This window comes from Anarhichas minor, unplaced genomic scaffold (assembly GCF_050575085.1).
Source record: "Anarhichas minor isolate MPS153535 unplaced genomic scaffold, ASM5057508v1 ptg000004l, whole genome shotgun sequence".
Taxonomy (NCBI): domain Eukaryota; kingdom Metazoa; phylum Chordata; class Actinopteri; order Perciformes; family Anarhichadidae; genus Anarhichas; species Anarhichas minor.
In genome coordinates this window covers 10,645,429-10,660,766 of record NW_027466450.1, presented here as the reverse complement: position 1 = coordinate 10,660,766, position 15,338 = coordinate 10,645,429, and the positions used below count along the sequence as shown (strand labels likewise).

The window sequence follows — 15,338 nt, the reverse complement described above, 5'->3', positions numbered from 1 at the left end:
CCTTCTTCTCTATCCTTATTGTTTTTATTGGGCCTTAAATAGCAGGCTAAATTAATGAGGCCACAGAGACGGTGATGGAGGAGTTTGGGAATAAAGGAATGGAGAGATGAAGGGAGTGATAGATGGCATCATTATCAAACAGCACATCTCACTTAACAGAAATGTTGGCTTTGGAAGTTGCATGTTTTAGCATGGGCCAAATCTTGTCTCGCTTTGCTTGAATGTACAAACACACACACACATACAAAGTAGACGTAGTGAAAAAAGCAAACAAAGCTCTCCGATGCACCATATTCACACACACACCGAGAAATCCGCATGAACATAGACACAGACATACATACAAACTTAATATATGCAAGCTGGACCAATGAGCTCATGTTAAGCACCACATACTGTATACACAAAAAGACCTTTCCCAAGCCCAAATCAACTCTCTCTCACACACACACACACACACACCACCATAATTAGCTCAACTGCAGCTATGTGAAATGAAGATAGCCTATTCTTTCCCCACCTGGGGACAATTTGCTGAGTATCTCAGTTAAGCTGAGCACACTGGTAATTAACATTGAACCCTAGTCAGTTAGCTGGCTGATAGCAGAACTCTGCATTTACGCATTGTTTTAGGTGAAAGACTTTAAAGACCCCATTATTTTGCAAACCAGAATGAGCCATTCAGTGCTGCGGCATCCTCACACTAGAAGGAGAACTTAAAAATGCATATGGAGTAAAAAACTAATTACTGAGAAGCTAGAAGAGTGCTACACTGAACAACTCTCCAGCACTCTGTTAGATCCCAACAAGTAGCTTAAAGTTGGTTTTATATGTGAAAACTGACAAAAATCCACTATATTTAATTGGTCCTTAACTCAGGGCCTGTGTAAAAACAGTTGGCAGACAAATACACGTAGAAAATACATAATGGGGGTAAAACATTTACCTATTTGGCCTCCTAGAACTTGCTGTTTTCCACACAAATGTACTGTTGTCAAGGAGGAGATGCAAAAGCAATAGAGAACGCATTATTTATCTTAATACCAGAAACAAACGACACTGCGATTTCTCTTTAAAATAAATAATTTGGTAAAGAAGTAAAAAAGTAGACTAAACAGAGAAAAAACAAAACACTCCTGATACACTGCTAGGCAGAGTTGTGGGGGGAGATTGACACACAAGATGAAAGATGTTTGCTTCGTAATTAAAAGGTGTGCACTCCAGTGCTTATTAATGTATGGCACTGCAACACCTGATTTTGCTGTTAATGAGATGCAGAGCAATTTATCAAGGATCGAGCAGTCATGTCTCTTTCTCCCACACTTTCCGTCTCTCGACCCCTACATTTCTGCATGTGTGTAGAGAGTGTCACTCAGCAAGATATTAGCATGGTAAGTAGTACATGCAGACGGCAGCCACAGCCAGTAACCTTCCAGGAGCCATTTACATGTAAATCGATGGATTAATTGGCTAAAGCTCATTATAGTGGGGGTCTCATCAATACCACACACCTCAATTACCCCTGGCAATGAGCTGTCATCCCCAACCCACACACACACATACAGACGATATAATCAGTGGTGAACATTAGGCCTCTTATAGGAATTTGTGATCGCCCAAGAAGTTTATTATTATTATTATTGTATCATACAGATGTTTATTTAAGTAATTCAGATTGAACCAGATTAAACGTGGCTATTTATTGTGTAGTGATTGAATACAAAAAAAAAAAACATATCATATAAGAGGAGAAACTGATATCCAGGTCCACATCAATATAGCTGTTTGCACCAACAGCAATACAAAACCAGTGAGAAAAGCAGGGAATCTGTCAGGGGTCTTTGCATTAATCAGTGAGATTTATCTAACATTCCTCAAGGTTTTGCACTTTGGCATTGCCCCCAGGTGCTGAAATTGAACACATGATAGCAAAAGACTAGCAGAGCGGAAGAAATGGAAAAATTGGTCGGTTGTATCGTTAGGCGTGGGCCGCGCTACCTTCACCTTGACAAATGCCTCGTGCCATCCATTTGAACAGGGGAGAGATGAAGGGAAATGAATTGGAGGAGGTGGGAAATCTGTGGATGATGAGTACAGTAATCTTGTTGGACACCGCTGTCTGCCATTTTTTCTCTGCTCGTCTTCAGACCACTTCTAACCGCCCATGCATATTTGTGTGCGTGTGTACGTGTGTGTGAGAGAGAGAGAGAATGTGTGAGCGAGTGTGTAATTTGTAAGAAAGGTCAGTGCTCATCTCCACAGTATCCCTCAACCTTTAAAGGTTGGATCCTTTATCCTGGTATAAGTGATACTTTATTCCAGCCCCCTTCAAGAGGAGAGACTTGGACAAAGACAGAAAGAGAGGCCTCTAGTTTAAGGGGAGTAGCATTAAACATTTTTGGCAGCGTAAACACTTGTTGACAGACAATGGTGGTATTGGTCAAGCCTAAAGGGAGAATGTGGGGCTAACTGAGAATAATGAGCTGCATAGCTTGCCACGGTACCAGCAACAACTCATTGATATCATGAACCCAGCTATTAACAATATAACTTTATTTTCATAGCCATTAGCTTTCACGTCACCCAGCAGTCTCCAAATAAAACAAACCACATCTACTTAGGCATTCAGCTATGGGACATGAATCAGATTTTAACAATAGGGAAGTAAAGAGCAGCAGGTTTAAAATACAGGCACAATGATGAGAAAGTGACTCTTTTTTTATAACATGTACATTTACCATGTAACATGCATGTTAATTCAACATGTAGAGCACCAAGGAAGGTACAGATATGACTCATGGTAAACCAGAAAATAAACAACTCATTAGATGTGTGTATGGAGAGAAAGACAATGCAACCAAAGATAACGTTTATGTATTTTCCATCAAAATTATTTTAAAAATAAGATTTTTTTTTCTCAGAATCAATCATTTATCTGTACATGTACATGATATACATTTAAAAAATGTGGTCAACAAAGTACATATTCTTTCTTTGTAACTTTTTTTCCAAATGCAAAGGAATTGCATTATTTGACTCTTACCGCGGCTGAGAATTATTGATGACTTGAAAGGAGTTTGGTTGACAACAATGGAGAAAGCATTCGAAGCACATACAATTCCGTACAAACACACTCAATATAGTGTTTTGTATTGATGCTGGAAACTGGCATTGGGAGATGAAAACTATGTTTCTCATCCAGATTGCATTAAATGGAAATAAAGACAAACACAGAAGTGGGCAAAGACACACACACACACACACACACACACAGCTGCAGACCGTTAAGGTTGTCTGGTGTGGTCTAGCGTTGCAGTCTGCATGCTTGGCTGCTCTGGGCATTCTCTGCTGTGTTTGGCATTCAGAGTGCAGGGACAGCTAAAGGCCTGATCACTGAGGCCTGACTGCTTTTAATCAGCACACAAACTGACACACACTCACGTGCATACACAACAGAAGTACATATCTTGCACGCAAATGACCTCTTTCTCTATCCCGCGGGTGCATACATTCACACAAGTACACGTGCACACACCAGAGGGCATGTTATTCCATCTGACACCAGTTCCAAGTCAACCGCCGTTTCTGAAGGTAAAATGTCACCACTCTGCTTCTTGCAGGGGGGATAGGGATGGCTAGAGTATGCAATAAATGAGTGCAGGGACCTTTATCCTTTATCTCTATCAAATATGGGAGTAGGGAGAGTCAAGGATGCATGAAGTCTGAGTCTATGGATCATTTCAGAGAGACAGGACTTCCTGGGACATCAGTGAATCTTCACCAGGGGCCCAGGCAGAGATATAAGTTCTCTTGAGACTGGTTACTTTATCGTGTTTCTGTTCACGTAATGGTGTGTGTTTTAGCAATGAGTGAATGGAGTCCACTGACTTTGGATGGCTTCATTTCTTTGCAGTTAAAGGAGGTACAGCCCTGCATAATTCATGAGAAATGTATGTTTTTGTCCAGTGCCTCCGAGCCAGCAGAGACTAATAAAGTCTCTACAGCTGATGTACTGTAGGTGTCCCAATAACTTTTGGATCTCATTTGTGCCTTGTGCCTACGGCAGATCTTTACTCCAGGGTTCTTTTAAAACCTCTTGAGCACGACGCCCCCAAATTTGGGGGCTCTCGGGCTCAGAACCCCTCAAACTCACATGCAGCAAATAGCCTGATTATTAGCCAGTAGTGTGGACACGGCCACTTTTTATTTTCGATGAACCAGCAACGTGTGGACAACAACATCATATAAGTCACTTATTATAAACTCCAAAGACAACTATAGGCTACTCATATAAGCACAAAAATATCGTGGCATAAAAGCACCAAATCCTGGCCCGAAATCGGCGCTATGAGTACAGTAAATCAATGTTTGTACCCTCATGCTAACGGCTACCCAGTCATACAATGCATTTATTAGCATTAGCACACGTGGCGGAACACGTAACTAACTTCTGTTTTACGATCCGTAGAAGCACTAAACCGTTGGTGGATGATCAAACGTACCTTCATGCTGAACTTCGCCGACAAAAATCGTGGTTATGCGCCCAAGTTTTCTCAAAATATGGATAATAACGTCGCGGAATTTCCGTTCCAAAGCTGTAGTCATTGCTGCCAACTGCATACTGTTGACTTCCGACTTGTTTCCAGAATAAGAGCGGTCAAGGGGGCTTGGGCGAGTGGTCAGACTGCCTGCGACCGGAAATTTCCGCCGGGGTACACGCCTCACTTCTGGCAACTTTATTCTATGAAATCTGTTGACGATCACCACCAAATTTGGCATGAGTCTTCCTAAGACGATGACGCGTCTAAAGAGGGGTTGTTTTTGGAAATCGACCGAGGATAGGCTGAGATCCAGCCACACACACACACATGCAATGAGAAAATCCTACAGATGACAGCCAAAACTGGCTCTGATGATGTTATGAATATGAATATGATTCCTATTATCTGTATTTGGATGTATTGAATCATATGAGTGATAAAGAAAGTGAAATATATAGTTATATAGTGTATAAAAGTACAATGTAAGAGCTGCAACAGCTGGTTCGAAAATGATGCCTCGCCTGACTAAAACCTCTTATTCTTAACTTTATTCCACTTTATTCCACTTTAACCTTTTTTTAATAACTACTGATCAGTTATGCTATGACTTGGCAAAGAATCAGGGAGCTAGCTGCATTATTTCAATAACCTTTTATCACTGAAAGTGCATTTTTCCCAGGCGAGGCTGAATATTTTCACTTTCAGCTGTGTTATGTCTTATTCTCTATATTAACCAGCAACATATTCACAATATGACCAATGTAAACTATGTCACAGGTGTTGTGATCTGATTATATCAACAAAAATTATTAAAATCGACCTTGTAGTTACAGAGCTATGGTCAGTTTTGTAGGGCTATGCTTTTTCGCTCAGAGACCTCAAAAACGGCTCCGGGATTAAGAGGTTAATCAAGCTCCGTCACTGAGAGTGAAACCATAAAAAGAAAGGTCACTCCAGCTACTTGTCTCCACAGCGATACAAGCTCAAGCTGAGGTCCTATTTGATGGTCACAACAAAAGTTGACCTGCAACTCAAACAGCTCTCGTGGGTAAACTCTCACTTCACCACGGCCCAATAAAGCCACTACAAATGGTGCTCACACTGCACCTTTTACCCTCAAACTCCAGGTAGCAGGTGGAGCAGTCCAGAGTAAAGAACCGTGCCCTGAGCCGTGCAGGTGATTAACTTCATGACATCTTTAATTAAACTGAAAAGTCCAGATCTGTAAAATGAATATTACAAACAGAAGGGAACAAGGTGCATCTTGGCCACAGTCCGACTTCCACCATAAACAAACCTGACTTGATGCCAATAGACTTCTACTGCTTTTACTGTATGAAGTCCAAATAGATTGGAACAGCCCTGGTACCCCACACTGTCAGATAGTCTCCGACAGGATACATCCTGTCAAAGAGTGCAGGAAAAGAGTGCAATAGAGATTTGACAACCTTGGGACCTGGAACTGGAACTGAAAAGTGCAGTGCAGCCTTTTCACAGCTTTTCATTCCAATTATAACTTGCCTCTGACCAGGTTCCTTTGATCCATTCCAGCCTGCTCTTGGCCAAAGAGGGGAACGCTACTGACAGGCAGCAAGTTCACCCCAAGGCTGTGCCAGATCGAAATGTACATACAGGTGGAAACTCTGGGAAATGATGTCTTAATGGATAAGTGTAGACAGCAGGACACTTGAATGCATGAGTGGTCTATGGAGGATTGATTTGGCAAACGTAAACGAATGCAGAGAACAAGTTAAAGCACATTTCCGCACCATAATGTGTATGTGTGTGGGTTTGTGTGTGTTAGCGGTTCCTGCTGTGGTAAGCACTTTGCCTTTCCTCACCTCTGCTTACTTCTGTTCTACTAATGATGTGTAGATATTAACAGACATGTCTCTCGCACTTATGTTGTGCACTTATTCTCTCTCTCTCTCTCTCTCTCACACACACACACAGACATCACTGAGGAGTTCGGAAGCCGGAAGATGCAAGCAATAAACACACCATGGTTAGCATAGGAAGGTCAACAAAACACGAACAGACACAGGTACGAGGGAACAAACAAACAAAAAAAAATAAAGAAATAAAATAGTAAAAGCAGCCAAGGTTAAACCATAGACCAGTTGACTAAGATTATATTTTTTATTTATATTTAGTCAGTGTCGTATAGAAATAAATAGAGTTAACTTTTGACAAAAATATAAATCTCACGTGTATGGTTCACTTTGTTTCTACGCTCTGGGCTGCATTAGTATGCTGCTGGCTGGTCAAAACGATATATTGTGCCTGAGTATTACCAACACTATGTTGATCTTTTAAAACATAAAGGAATGAAATATTTAAAATGCAGTATAAAATGTGCATGGAAAAAATCCCCCTGTACACTCCAGCATGTTTAGTGGGTTGACATGATTGAATTGATTCGTGTCACATAATTTAGCAGAAGAACAAAGTGTTGGTGCTGTCAAAGTGATCAGAAATCTCCAAAAAAGTCACCGTGAGTGAGATGTCTGAGTGCACAAGTTCTAACGTGTCACTACATCAATGGTTACTGCCTGTGTGGTAACTGGCTAAGGCCTCACTGCAGCATCACCACTAGACTTCCATGCTGTGCCCTCGCTCTCAAAAGTGTTGAAAAAAGACATTGCTTTCCTTTAGTTGGCTGTCATTAAAGAGTGCACTGTTTGTTGAAACGGGAAAGGTTGTTATGCTGACATCTGTGATGTAGCAGCACAGCGCGATCAGACAGCTGCTTGAAGACAGACATTTATGTGGTGACGCTCGGGTTTTTCAAACTGAAATGACACCGAGAGTCCTCTGTTCACTGAACGCATCGCAGCCGTACAACGAGACGATGCTTCTGACAACTATACTCGCAATGTCACGATACATGCGTACAAGATCGGGTTTAGATAAGTGAGACACATGACAGCCGCAGCCCCTGGATGTGTCTGAGGTTGCAGCTGAGGGCATCTTCAGCACAGAGGACAGCAGACAGCAGACAGACAGTAGGCCTATTTTATTCATGAGTTACATACAGCATGCCATATATTCTTACATTGAATATATATTGCCTACAGTAGTAGTTTTAGTTTGAGTAGTAGCAGTATGATAATTAGGCTCTTTGACAGGTTAAGGCTGTATTCAACGGTTATTTAAACTCCATCCCCTGCTGAAGGTGGACATCAAAGCAAAGCACAAATTAAAGGACAGATTGTTGTGAAGTGAAACACTGATAGAAGTAGAACGTGAGGAGAAAAAAGGTGAAATGCAAACGACCTGCTGATTATGTTGTAGACCAGCAGAAGTCACTAGAAGTAATTGCAAAAAATAAATGATGGGGCTGGTCGCCCTAAAAATAATGTTTTTTTTATTGTTATTAAATTAAATTATTCAAAAGCAGTTTTTTTAATGTTTCATGTTTTCATCTGTTTTATGCAAATTAAATGTAAAACTGGGAGGAACAAGCCCCGTTGATGCAACACATTCTCAATCTCGACTCATCAATACGACGCTTGGTTAGTGTCCCGAGCTTCAAACTATGACGATCTATCTATCATCAGTTTTGTAAATGGCAGGAATTGCGTGTCAGTTTCCTCTCTTTACATGCAAAGCATCTTTTCAAAAGAAACTTCTGTCTTCACAAGAAGTAAGTTTAAGGCAACAAAACCACTTAGTTAGATTCAGGAAAAAAGCAAGGTTGCCGTTAACTTCACTGACTAACGACAGGACAGAAGTCTTGTGTTTGTTTGACCCATCCACATATTTGAAAGCACGTTGCTTCGGTATGAGACGCTGAAAGGCACTGGACCAACCATCTGTATTTGACGAGTTGGGAGTGAGACCGGGTTGACTGATGACTTCAAATCACTGTTGCATTAGACTTTGATAAGGAACAGCTAAATATTTATTGACTTTAGTAAATGTCTGATGGTGATTTATCATACCTTGTGACCTGTTAGTGCTCGAGTTGTGGTGGAAAATCGTTTTATCAGCCAACTCACTGGAACATTTGAGAGCAATGCACTCAGGTGAAGGATCAGTGGAGCAATGCTGCAAAAAAAAAACGGATAAATAAAAGAAATGTACATGTTAGCCTCTGTGGATGCTGATTTAAAGCGGTAACGTCACAAATCAAGAAGTTTTCAGCAGGGGTCTATATCCCAGTGACAGCTCGCTTTCTTTCTCTCTTGCCTTCACCTCCCCCCTCTCCTCCCTCTTCCACCTCCCTCCCCGGCTTGCTCCATCTCATCTATCAGGAATGATGGAGGGACTCCTCTGTCCTACTCCCCTTCCCTTCCTTCACTCCCCTGTTATATTACATGTGTATCCAAACATCCACTGTGTCTGTCAGACAGCATGTTTCCCGCGGTGTCCATCCCTCTGTCCTTGCCTGTCCACAGACAAACACGAGCTCACACACATACGCACACACTAGTAATGTTGGGAGTCCCACGGTGATCGTGAGTCAGTCTTAAGAATAAGGAAATGCACAGAAGCACACACATGCACATATCCATACTGCCTGCACATTGCAAACCATGTCTCTGTGTACAGTACAAACACAAAACCCACACAAGTATACACACACACACACACTCACACACACACCCACACACAAAGACTGATCACTGTGAAGTGGGCTTGTCAACTGGCAGGGGCCTCTCCAACAAATAAACACCCCATCTATCTGTCCCTCCATTCCTGGCATATGCCTGGTTGGGCGTGGGTGTGTGCGTGCGTGTGGGTGTATTTGTCTGTGTGTTAAGTTGAATTCCTGAGCCTGTGGTTACCAACAGCTTTGAAGTCCTAAAAGCACCAGGGCCCCGGGGTGACGGGCTCACCCGCCACCCCCGGCCTGCACTGGAAGGCCCATAAAGAGAAAAGCAAACAGGCAATAATACCCCGAATGAACAAACCGTTCCTGCATCTTTGGCTGCAGCCTCCTCCTCAGCCCTGTATGCCAGAAAACAAACTCACACAGGCATACGCACACACTGACATACACGCCAACACTGCATCAGAACGCTATAAGTGTGCACACAGAGATACAGAATTGATTTAAAAGGGACTGAGATGCAAACAGACATGCACTCATGCAGTCTTTCAATCTGCATGTACAGCAACTGGTGGTCATATAAATGTGCTCTGTCTCTCTTCCTCCTCTCTCTTCACACAGATGTGCATATACCATACAGTATATGAGCATATACAACATTATTGCTGAGTTTCCTTGCTTAGTGAGTAACTCCCGCCTTTGGACTCCAGCTGAATGGTGTCTCTAATTAACACTATGCTAATTATCTCTCCCTCTCTCTTTTTCACTCTCCCTTCCTCTATTTCCCTCTCTCCACTCAGATTCTCCTCCCGGCTGCTGTGTGGTGGAGAGGGAGTCGGTATGATTGCTGCAGGCTTCTCGGTATGCTTTAATTAGCACAGGGTTTTTTTTTTCTTCTTTTTTTTTGCACATCAAGGTTATGGAAGATCCTCAAAAAGTCAAACAGCACTAGAGGGACTGGAATTTTGGGCAGCGATTGAAACAGTATGGATTAAAAATGAACACAAATAGATACAGCTTGAACTGAGGATGCACTGCAATGCAACTTGACATGTGATGAGGTGAATGTCAGAGGTGTGGACTCCCAAAAATAATCCCAAAGATATTCTTGATAAATTTCAGCCATCAATTTTCTCTCTCTCTCTCTCTCTCTCTCTCTCTCTCTCTGCTCTTCTTTTACATTCAGCAAATGTTGTATGATGTAGTGTTAACATCATAATTCAAGATCTTTCTCACTGGAGCACTCAATCCAGGCCTTGTACTTTCTTCTCGTCTCTCCTCTCATTTTCAGCTCCAAAAAGGCAACACGCCAGGCAGTGCACAGCCAAAAGGCTGCAGCGGGGAAGGCCTCCACACTAAGCTAAACTGACAAGAGAGGAGAAGACTGATGCAATGGAACAGTAGTGTTAGAGCAGCATCTACAGTATAATACGTCATCCATACAAACACACACACACACACAGAGGACGGCATGAACTGATGTGATTGCCTGGATTGGCTTTGAAAATGTGTATATGAGTAACACCGGCTCTCAACAACAACGATGGAGGCGCCCCTCAATAAGAAGCTGAACACCCAACAGGAACAATGGCTCAGAGAAACTCTGTGAACTGAATAAAGAAAGGCTACAATGCACAACATATTTGGAAACAAAAGAAGACGAGAAAAGAATACGCGATGCATATTACCCTGTTGCTGGATTAGAAATACTGTCATTGTAATTTAGGGGATGTGGTATTGTGTGTGAGTGTGTGTGTAGAACTGACATGTTCTTGTGGAGAGTCGGGCGGTTGTATAATGGCCAACACAAACAAACAGAGTTCTGCCAAGGGACCAGAGGAGAGCCAATCGCTCCATGAATTCACAGCACTCAGCCTCAACAGTCTGGCAGAACAAATATACAAAAAACACAGAACAAAAAACAATGTGGGTAATAAGAAGAATAAGAAGGAACATTTAAGAATAACCATCGGGATTCTACAGCGCTGCTGGATCTCTTCTGCCCGAATGGCTATTTGATCAATAAATATGTGAAGCGGAAAAATCGAAGCCAACATATTTACCATTGAGTTGTATTTGTCTCAAGAAAGAACGCCATATATTTGACACACACAATCATTTGAATCCCACCGTTCCATTCCTTAGAGCAACAATGGGTATAACTGTAAAATTCATGGGATAAAAATGTTAATCTGATAGCCTCAGAGTCTTTTCTAATAAACAGTAAATCTAAGTCGCATTAAGGGCTTTATGAACACTAGGGGGCAGAGAGACTCCAAAACAATCTTACAACAGCATATTTAGCAAATAAAAGCAACACTAGCATCTTTTTGGAGTCCGCTGTCTCAGTACTTATTGAATGTAAGTTCATTATTTACTAGCATTGTAGCTCTAGTGTGGTCTGATCTCTCCTGAAAGTATGTGGGTTCCTTTGTGCGAGCTAAACAGAAATGAAGTTTCCTCACCAGCTGTACTGGATTTCCACCATTTTGCCTCGACCCAAAACAATCAGATGCAATAGAGATAGAAACTCAGTCCCAGCTACACCAATAACATCACAGCAAGTCATGCGACTCATCGTTGAAGCTGAATACAGCTTTGATGCTGAATAATTCTGGTCCAGTCAGGTCTGGTCCAGTCAGGTTTGCGTGGCAAAGCCAATGGAAGATGTATAATGTGTCTGCTTGAAAGGAAAGCATGTCTGTGCATGAGGACAGCAGCTAAATCACTTAAGCTAGAGAGTGAAGAGTGATATAAAACATTCGACATGAGATGGACGGTGGGCTTTGAACCGACGGCCAAGACCATCAGCCACAGGGGTGAGCGGAGAGAGAAAGGAAAGAAGGAAAGGAAGTAAGCAAGGAGAGAAAGGCCTTGCTATTTGTCATAAAAAATAAATCATTTCAGAACATGTATCATTAGTGCAAAATGATCTATTAGGAATCAAATAAATATTTACTTTATAGTGCCTTGAAACTTGGCAAAATAACATGTATTTGAGTGTGTTTCTCTCTTCTTCCACTTATAATAAGAGATGGTAATTAATCCATCTAAAACCAGCAACTCAGACTCATGCCCCTGTGTCTGTGTATATGGATTTGCTGTATATGTGAAATTATAATAAGCATTATGGTGCTGGCAAGTTTGGGGATTGTGTGTCTTGATAAATCCAGTAAGAATGTAAACCTGGGTCTCTACGCAGCATACAGCAGAACAGCTGCGTGCATTTGCAACACACACTCACACACACTCAAACCCGACAGACAGACATCCGTTTGCTGTTTTAGGATCAAATTAGGGTTGCAGGAATTTCACACTGATGGTAGATAGGAGTTAGTTCACCTGCTCCGGTCTGTTCTAATGACAGATGAAAGACTGACTTAGCGAGATTAAATCTGGCCTCACATTCTCTATGGAAAGGCCGAAGCCCGCTCACAAAACACACAGTAATCCAGACGATGACTGACGCGTCCATTCACCTCGTACAGTCTGAAAAAACGCCATATCCACTCACGGAGTTTCACCCTGACAAAAGATCTGATGACATCTGCTCTGATAAGGATGATGAAATATCAAAATATGCTCACAGCAATACACACAGAATCCTGTGAAATATGTATACGCAGCCATCAGCCACACACACGCATACATGCACACACACTCTCATAACGGCAGCTCGCACACAGTGTCCCATTGCCAAAGCCAGACAGAATGTGTGTGTTCTTTTGAAGGCGCCACTGAAAAAACACCCTTGCTTTCACAACCATTTCTGGCTATTCACACACACACACACACACACACAGCCAGCAAGATAATGACAGTCTAATACTAGAGTGTATTCTATTAAAGCCCTTAAACACACTTCGGAGTCTGCGTAAACAAAGGCAACTGCTCTCCTCCTCTCTCTCGCTTCCTCTCTCACTCATTGACACACACACACACACACACACATACACACACTCATAGAGCAGAGACATAGGTAAACAGAAGATGCTGCTACGAGGCGTTCGGTCAAAGAAAACAAAGCATGACATATTCAGTGAAGGTGCTCTATCCATATCTGATTTGGAACAGTCAGAGCCAACAACACCCAATCCAAACTCTGGGTCTTAAATCTACTCAGCTGCTGTCGCCTGACAGCCTGCGTGTTTACAGTAATTACTAGATTATTCATGTTGTGGTCTTAGCTGAATTTCCTTTTCCTTTCCCACTGTAAATATGTTTTCATCGTTCTTGCTATCTCTCTGTACGGTGACCTAACCCGCATGCACGCATCTATCTGTTAACACAGAGGGCCTGGAGAGAGAGCAGCGCGCTGGGGCCCCTGACGGCTGCACGCGGGGGCTGTGGGGGCCTGTTGGTGCAGCTGTCCCACTCCAGGGTAACATAAGACCTTATTAGAGTCCATTAGACCTCTCTGAAACTAATAAGAGATTGTCAAATACATCCAAACATTCACACAATTCACAGAGAGACAGGAAGTAAAAGGAGGGTGATACGAAGGGGGACAGGGCTCTGCCATTTGTCTACATATTATCCTATTCTTATATCTACATTTTTTGTCCTTTTCAAATTTCGGCGCGAAGGCTAAACTGGTGGATTAAAGGTGCAAACATTTTGTATGAAATGCTATAGCAAGATTTTCCCTTTAAGTTATCAATATCAATTGGATAAAGATTTTCAAATGGCCTGTAGACATGGGAAACTTCCAATTAAGCGCTATTCTAATGACTTTTACGGTGTTCAACACCTCTATATTAAGGAGAAAATAAGGCTGAAAAGTAAATGGCACAGATTCGATGTTTACATTTTGCACATAAAAGGTTCTTATCCGACAGCTGCAACAAAGTTCCTCCTCGCATCTGGACAGTGAGACCGGCTCGTCTGCAGTCAACAACCCCAGAAAAAGCGCTTCCCTTGGCCCTGACAGCAGGGGCTTGACCTGGGAGACTGCCTTTGATCTTTAATTAACACTGGGCATGGCCCTGGAGAGGACAGAGTTGATGAACATAGGAGCATTTAGGGCCAGCTACAGAACTAAGAGAACGAAAGACAAACTGCTTTTTTTCCTCCAACTTCATACTCTTTTTGAACTTTAAACCCATTGTGGAACAGCTGCAGTGCAGCGCATGAAGAAAGTATCTGCTTCCAAATAGATGCTGCATCTGGCTTCCAGAGTGAGGAGCTCGCACAAACTGAGAAAAGAGGAGCACACAAAGAGAAGGTGGGGATTCATGGCACATGCTGTCTTAGCAAAATATACAGAAGGATATCAGTGGAGGATGACGTAAGTAAGTATTTCCCACTTCTATTGTAATTGTACATTAGGTACTGTGGTATTGAAATAGATCATGTGCTTTCACATATAACATTTATTTGAATCAAACGCAAAACATCTTGCTGCAGAGCAACACTGATGAAGTACTGCAACTATAATTGAAGAAAGCTGTTACACTGGCCGCAGAAGCCACATTCAGGAAATAAAATTTTGCTAAGTTATCTAGTTATGTTATGTCTGTGTTCATGAACCCCTTTATAAAGATAAAGCCAAAATAAACATACTTTTGGGAGGCTTATTATAACCCATTACACAGTGAGTTTTAATCACACTGGGATGTTATGTGGTATGATGAAAGGCCCATTGTGACACTTAACCTTTGAACCCACTGGTTGCTTTATCCCAAAGGGATATTTATGTAATGTCTAAGTAGTGGAGGTGCATTAAGTGAAATGAAGAGGAACAAGGAAAGTCAAAGAACAAGTATACAAGCAATAAAAAGGTTCTCTGGGAAACAGCCCTATCTGTTGGTAGAACCCTCAGGTAATGAGTGTTTCACAGAGCAGTCTGTTCTCTAGCACCAAGAGCCAAAATAAATCTTCAGTAACTTCTATCACTGAGACAATTTGATTCTTTCCAATACCCAACTGGCTACAACTCAAAATAAATATCGCTGAAAAGCATGTGTGATGACGATGTCGCAGACGGTTTGAAAATGAAAGGCAAAGCCAGGCAACCAGATGTAATATACTTTTTGGCTTTTGCAACCACCTCCAAGGCGACAACAGACTTTGGGGTGAGATCGAGTATCTCCAGACTCCAATGTCTACCCATTCATGACTCCACCAACACCCACAACCATCGCCGCAGCTATTCTATTATTCACCATCCACTCCAGCCCACTCCTTTCTTCTGGGTTATCAGTCCCATCCCTGCTACTCTGGTTAAGATCTTCCCATAGCTA

General features: G+C 42.1%; 1 protein-coding gene across 3 annotated transcripts in view; it reads right to left on the bottom strand.

The window, feature by feature from the left end:
• The window catches only part of epha3 (eph receptor A3), an 88,163-nt gene that overhangs the window by 56,253 nt on the left and 16,572 nt on the right, over positions 1–15,338 (bottom strand). The window lies entirely within an intron of this gene.